This window comes from Poecilia reticulata, linkage group LG6, assembly GCF_000633615.1.
Source record: "Poecilia reticulata strain Guanapo linkage group LG6, Guppy_female_1.0+MT, whole genome shotgun sequence".
NCBI classification, from domain to species: domain Eukaryota; kingdom Metazoa; phylum Chordata; class Actinopteri; order Cyprinodontiformes; family Poeciliidae; genus Poecilia; species Poecilia reticulata.
Window position 1 is genome coordinate 2,028,779 of NC_024336.1, and position 7,547 is coordinate 2,036,325.

Sequence of the window (7,547 nt, forward strand, 5' to 3'; positions counted from 1 at the left end):
TAGGCCACCTCTGAAACATGCAACATCCTGAACCTGTGGAAAAAAAGTAAAAATTCAACAGTGATTGTCTTTTACAGTTCAATCACATATGAGTGAGCCTTACAGCTAAGACTGTTTCGTTTTTGTACTGGACAATAAATCTTTGTAAACAATTGAGATAAAAATGTGTGTCCATGACAGGATGCATGTGGACACGCATGCATCAATGACTTTGTTTCTAAGGCCYATAGTAACAAATCTGGTGATACTCTGAGGACCGACGTCTCTTTGGAAGATCCATGTTAACATGGCCTTTTAGTCCATGTCGGTACAGAACTACGGTTTCTCTGTGTGACTTCAGTCATCATCTTCACAAGATCTTTTGCTTTAAGGTTAATACTTTTCACACCAAACATGTCTTTGTGACCCAGAAGCCATCTTTTTCCTGAGCCTCATGGTGTCTGGATATTCAGGTAGTGTTTATACGTTCACGTCTTTGTTGGAGCAATTGAATGTAGCACCTTCAGGCAGCTGAGAGTAGAGCGCTTGAGCCTAACACGACCCAAAGCTTGGGTTGGAACGGGCCAAAATGATTTCCTTAATGGTTGGATTGGGTCAGGTTTGGGCTTCTGTGGCGCGTTTAATAAGGCTGCAATAGATACAAGACAGAGAAAACCAAACGAGAACGAACAATATAAAGTTGTGTTAATCTATTTACTATAGTGTAAATAGAGTGTAATGGGCAGCCGACCCCGCCTTGCTCCGCTCCTATCAATCTGACATCCCAGATGAATTGCGCTTGACTCACCATGCGGTCACAACAAATGACAAGATGGAGCTGGAAGAATGCTAAAATGCTTACTGAAATGGTGGTACTTAAGGTATAAAATCKTAAATWAAATAAAATATGTCTGGTTACTTTRGGCGTGGGCCTAAAATTACAGTTAATTAGTCAGGTCAGACTGAGCTCAGACACAATGCCACTGAGCTTGGGCTGGATTTTTAAGGCCCGGTCTAAGTTCTATAATGCAGACATAAAGTATAATAAACACATTGTTTTATACCTATTCATAATTCAACAGTAAATACTTTTTACTTAATCTTATAAAAAAATATATATATATTGCCATTTAACTATTAACTTATTTATTTATACAAATGTCTGTTTTTGTGCCAGTTTTGATTATCTGCTCCAGCCCTTAACAGCATCACCAAACCCCTGAGAGTCACCGCACCCTCCCYACCCCTCAAATAACAAAAAAGAAGAAGAAAAAAAAAAAAACTTATGTACGCCCCTGCATGTTCATCCATCTCCAAACCATCTGTGTTGGACATCAGGATGCGCTTGTATCCGGCGGTGACAGGTGAATCTTCGGCCGTTCGTGCCACGCATGCACCGCTGGAGCGCACCGCCCTCCTGCCGCCGGGAGGAGCAGAGCAGAGGAGGAGAGGAGCGGACCGGACCGGGAGCGCAGCGGCAGGAGTCTCAACACATAACGGGATGCGGTTCGCGATTTCTGCTGCATGAATTCTAATTTCGTGTAACCTAAATCCGCGAAGTTTCCCTTCCGCGAGAGAGCGAGAAAACCCCGGCAGAGGMAAAGCGACCGCTCCAGAAATCTCGTGGCGGCGTCCCTCGTTTCATTCCTCCCGACTGAACCGAACGCTGCGCAGCCGAGGCTGATGACAGTCTAACCGGGAGAGGAGCAGAGAGACAGGAGGACGGGAAGACAAACAGGACATCTGCAGATGTGCGTGTGCAGCCGATGCGCAGCGCAGGTGAGTGGAATTGTTGTGTTTCCGAGATGTTGGCTGTGTTTTTTTGGGGTTTTTTTTTTCCCCGAGAGCTCAAAGTGTGTCAGGTAAAACAAAAACACACGTGGTCGGTCAGATCACGGCACCAGCAGCTTTATTCTGCCTCTGACCCGGCCCCGTGTGTCCAGATGGAGACCGGGTGTTAACTTTCTGCACGTCGGGCTGCAGCCTGTGCGGGAGGCTGCGTGTCTGCAGCGCGGTTCGCATCCCGCAGACCTGGATACGGCAGCCCGGGCTAGAGGCGCGCTGGCGGCTGAGCTGATCGAGATCAAACCTGGTTCTGTTTAAAACTAGAGCTTAGTGAAGAAATACATCGGTCATCCAGCAGGTTGTCACGTCACACTTTGAGTCAGTCCCTGAAGGTAAAAAACTGGTGTAAGGTCTAAAAATTACTTAAAATGTGCGAAATTAGGGATAAATCTGGGCATAAATAATCCTCACTGCACGGTGACATGGAAAAGTATTCATATAACTCGAACTTTTCCATATTTTGTCACGTTAGTCACAGATTTCATCATCTTTTGTTAAGATTTTATATGACACACCAAAACAGTTTTGTTTATATGGTTTTTAATTCTTTAAATGAGAAAATCTAAAAAGAGTGACATGCAGTCATATTCAGTCCCATAAATCAATACTTTGTTCAACCACCTCCTCCTGCAGATATAGCTGCAAACCTTTTTGGTGTAAATCTACCACTACCAGCTTTACATCTAGGGACTGCAGTGGCGGTTCTAGAACAAATTTACCAGGGGCTAATCATGGAGGCACGGAACCAAACCGTGAGTAATTAAAAAAAGGGCAATATTTCATCGTTTAAAATATTGACTGAGCCAACGAACCAAAAAGCTGCTTGTTCTTTTTGTTTTTATTGATTTTTACTGTAAAACTGTGAATAGAATCAGTGACAATTTCTATTGGAGCTGTGTAATGGAATATTTTGGTATCAATCCAATACAAGTAAACACAGGGCCAGTTTCACCAATATCGATACCAATACTAATATTCATCACTTAAATTTGACATATTGTCAAACTTCTGACTTGTAGGCATGTTTATGTTTTTTTTCCTTTGAATTATTTGTGTTAAAACCTTCTAGAAAATGTCTGCAGACTACTTTAATACAATGTTTTTTACATGACAGATCAGAAAGAAAAGCAAAACAAATTTGTGTGCCCTGTTTTCTAAAAAAAAAAACAAAAAAAAACAAAAACATGGTACATGAAAAGACTATTGATTTTGTATTATGTCTCCAGTACAGGGGCCAATGCAGGGGCCCGGACCTGTTGGTCCCGGTCTAGAACCGCCCATAACTGACTGAAATGGAAAGTTTTCTTTGCAGAATTATCTAAAAACATTAGTGAAACTAGATGGAGAACAGCAGTATAACATAAGCATAAGAACATAAGCATAAGAACAAATGCTTATGTTGTTTTCAGCTCTGGACTTTGACTGGGCCATTCTAATACATAAGTGCTGTGGTTAAATGTTAAGGTTTGTTGTTCTGCTGAAAAGTAAACAATTTCCTAAACCTAGTTTTTCACAGCCTCCTAACAGGTTTTGCTCGTGACAAAACTAGATTTCTTTTAGCTTTCATGTAAAAATGTCTTCCTTCCATAAAGTGTAAGACTGATAACCATCCTGTTGATTCATGAATCTCTGCAGCCCCTCCAAAGCGACTTTGCACTTTTTAATTGGGTTACATAAAAAAGGCAGTTAGTTTCACTGAATCACATTAATCAGACTAAAAGAAGCTGACTTTTACAAATTTTGTTCAAAAACCATTATTTCCATTCCACTTCCAATTTATGTACTAAATCAAAAGCAAAAAGGAAAAGCAATGAAATTCAAAATGTATTTATTTATTTATTTTTTGCTTTTGATGCCAAAATTTGCAAATATGTTCCAGGTAGGGTTTGGGTATTTATCATGTTGCTTATAATTTATTATGACAATTTCTTATCATGGTAAGAATTTTGATATATTGTCGACACAATAAATTTCACTTAATTCAAAAAAGAAAAAAGGACTAAAATGTTTTTTTATTTTTTGCTATTTTCTCTACTTTTTTCACAAGAGCATAAAAATATCAGTTAATTAAAAATAAATATGACTCAATCAAGTCTTATTGTGCAGTTTGATATAAATCACAGATACGTTTCATCCTGCAGGGGCTTATTTCAAATAGAGACGCTTTTCAAGGGCAGCGTTTATGTTTGTAGTAAAAGAGAAGTAATAAATAGTTATCATCATCACAATAGTACTAAAAGATATTGATAAAATTCTAAGTCCTTTCGTCCACCTCCTAGTTCCAGGATAGAAATGCTTCAGCAAGGTCATCATTTTTTCCACATTTTTATGAAAAAAGTTCAGAAGACCATAAAGGTGTTACATGCCAGTCAGTCGGGGTCTAAGAATAGCTGCATTTCTATTACAAATGTGCACAAACGTTGTCAATATTCAGCTAACCAGCACCAGCTGAAGTTAGCCGAATTTCACTTAACATTGAAAAAAAAACAGAATTTCGCAATTGTGTGTTAAATAAGAAACGCAAATAAAATGATACGTGACTAAGTTTGTTCACATAAGTCATAAAAACATTAAAATGGCCACAAGAGTTGCATCATCTGCCAGAGTTGCTCATGTCCGGTGGTGCCAACGACGGCTCCATGGCTCATCTGAAAGGCCTGCAGCAAAACAGCAGCTCATTACAAGTGCAGCAGCCCGGCCGCCTCTGGCAGGAGGCTGCCGGCTCATTAGGGGTCACCGCAGGGCGAGGCTCACACCATGAGCCTCTGCTTGTTACCAGAGCGCGTGCTGGAACCTCCGCTTTTCCYGGAATGAATTCTGCTCTCGCCGACAGACGGAAAGCCGAGCGCGAGTCGACCTCCAGCTGGATCTGTGCGTCGTGCCGAGGACCGTTTTTATTTTAAATTCTCTCAAGTTACTTAGGAAGTCGGTGTTTAGGAAGAGCTGAAAACATGAACGCTTCATCATCGGGCTGACAGAAGCGTACAGGGACGTGGTCCCTTCATTTTCCTGCTCTGGTCTCTCCAAAGTTTAGCAGAAGGCGATTGTGAGCCCAGATTTCCAGATAATGCAGTTTATGTTGTGATTGTCGCTGTCTGACTCAGAGGTGTGTGACAAGGAAAATCTGGAGTGAGGCAGCGGAGAAGACAGGGCCGACCCACAACCCACATCAATCTGAAAATAGCTCCCAGAATTGTGCTGTGCATGCTTCTATAATATTCCCATCTATCAGTTCAGCATGGGTTGTACTCTGTCAGGTTCCTGGAGCCTATTCTTTCTCTATGCTGTTGTTTAGGGGCCCAAATTTCACTGATATGTAAAGCCGAATGCCATGTCTTCATACGTATGTCAAGCATATTGTTGTGTGTAAAACCTAAAGGGCAACTACACTGCAAAAACACAAAATCTTTAAGTATTTGTGTCTGGTTTCTAGTGCAAATGTTTTAGCACACTAGAAATAAGATGAAATTAACTTACATGTAAGTTTTAAGCAAGATATAGGAGCTTTTCCCAAGTCAATAATTCCTTAATATTGATTTAAAAAATACTGGTTCCAGATTTTTAAAATTAAAACAAGTTATTTTTTCCATGTTATGCATGGAAGAAATCTGAATATTTTCCACTTTACTTCTATGTTCTAAATACATATGGAGTTCATAACTACTCCATGGTTTAACCAATCTCGTGGATACGAATCCTGTTTTTGTCCTCCAGGGATTAATACTTCAAGAAATGATCTGATTGGACGCTGGAAAAGGTTATTGTTGTGTTCAAGTAGTGCTAAAAGGAGTTAGCATGTTAGCGAAGCTTTTTATCTCAACGCTAAACAGGTTGAAGCAGCACAGACGTCCCCAATGCTAACTTCTAGAGTCCATATTTCTAACAAATTATTTTTTCTAAGTACTTCCATGAATTATTAGGGGCTCCAGAAATACTGGAAAGCTGAATGGGTAGAATAGCAGTTTGCACCAATCTGATGATTGAATAACTTAAATAGCAGATTAAAAACAATAAATACTTTTGTTGTTGAACCCATATGTCTTACTTATTCAGTAAATCAGCAGCAGCAAAAAGGGTTTTTGAATGTATTTCCTTAAACGTTAAAATTCAACGTCAGTTTATTGTTTTTGATTAAAATGCAATTAATTACGGAAACTTCCAAACCCCCCCACCCCTAGTTTTTGCACTATAATAAGGGAGTATCGTTTTTTTGTCTGTATTGAAATGAGTGTATTTGGTAAAACTGTAATGGAAACATCACAGGAGCCACGTGACCAACAACCAGATGTTATTACTGGCAGAAAGACGACAGGAAGTGGTAGGATGATGATGATGGCGCAGCATGTTTTTTAATGACATGAACAAACTTATTTACATGTGATTTTAATTGGGTTTCCTGTCTAATGCAAACCCCGCAATTGCAAAATTGAGTTTTATCAGTATTAGTTATGTGCACGTTTGCAATGGAAACAAAGCCAATGGCTTTTTAAGGTTTATCCCCACTCTATCATGCTACTTCAATATCGTACATGAATCTTTTTAAAAGTTTGATCTTCGTAACCACAAAAACACAGTACTGAGGAATAGTCTGAAAGCTACAGAATAAAGTTCCATACTATTTCTCAGCACATGCATTCACATTCAATTAGCACTCCTGGCAGAAGCCAGAGCAGTGTGCGCGCACACACACATGCACAAACACACACACCGCAGAGTGTAKAAACAATTACCGTATCCGTGTGCTCTGTTTGCCCTTCTTGGACATAATGGTTCCGCCTCACGGAGCGGCAGATGCCAGCTCCGGCTGTGAGAATGAGACAGAAGTCTGGCCAGAACTAACTAAATGGCTGACATATTTCTATCCTCACTGCTAAAAAAAAAAAAAGACTACCCTTCATAAAGTGACTCATGCAGTCACATTTCATCCATATCGTACAAGAAATTTAAATAAGTAATTGTTCCCAAAGAATAGACCTCACAGTGTTGCAGGAKGTGACGCTTTTCCTTCATACTTTGCTACCAGGTTTAATTTAYATCTGATGTATTTGGTATTAATGTTGAAGTCTAATTTACTCTACAATCTATTTTTTTTTATCTCAAAGACATAGTTGAGGATTTTTAATAACCGTCACAGTCTTTGTGTAGTATAAACACAGATTACTTGGGTGGAGTAGACTGAACAAGCCAAGCTAGTCACAAGCTAATCACAGATGAATTCCACAGCCTCTGCAGAGACGGTCCCGACTGTGGCTCACTTCATTTATTTGTGAAAGGTTAGACAAATGCCAGAAATAATTGTTGCTCTGCCTCTCGACTGTACTCTCCGGTCCCTGGAGTTTTGACGTGTCGATTTCCTGAGGTGTTGCGGGTCATGAGTGCCTGGGCGGCTAGCTGGGCTTCTGCCAGGCTAACGTTGGGAAAACGAGGGTTACCAAGGCCGGGGGAGATTGAAGCCATCTCCAGTGACAGCAGGAAGTGAGCTTTTTTGTCTGCGCTCAGAGAAATCTTAACATCAACTGACTTGAGTTACCGACTCACTTCCTGCCTGGCGGAGAGAGCCAAAGAATGGACTGAAATGCTTGTTATCCAAGCCAAGATTAGCACAGGAAGGAGAGAGAGCGTATCCTGGCAGGAATCCAAACTGTATATTCATACACTCCAAGATGTATTGATGTTGCTTGTCAAGTGGAAGCCCAACAAAGCAAAGCTGGAATCTTAATATT

At 40.4% G+C, this 7,547-nt stretch overlaps 1 protein-coding gene across 3 annotated transcripts in view; it reads left to right on the plus strand.

The window, feature by feature from the left end:
• Positions 1-1,294: 1,294 nt before the first annotated feature.
• Positions 1,295-7,547, plus strand: part of mgat4c (mgat4 family member C) — a 138,043-nt gene continuing 131,790 nt past the window's right edge. For all 3 annotated transcript variants that reach the window (XM_008410874.2, XM_017305368.1, XM_017305367.1), the window contains exon 1: positions 1,295-1,758. The gene's annotated coding sequence lies outside the window, so the exon portion shown is untranslated. The remainder of the gene's footprint in view (positions 1,759-7,547) is intronic.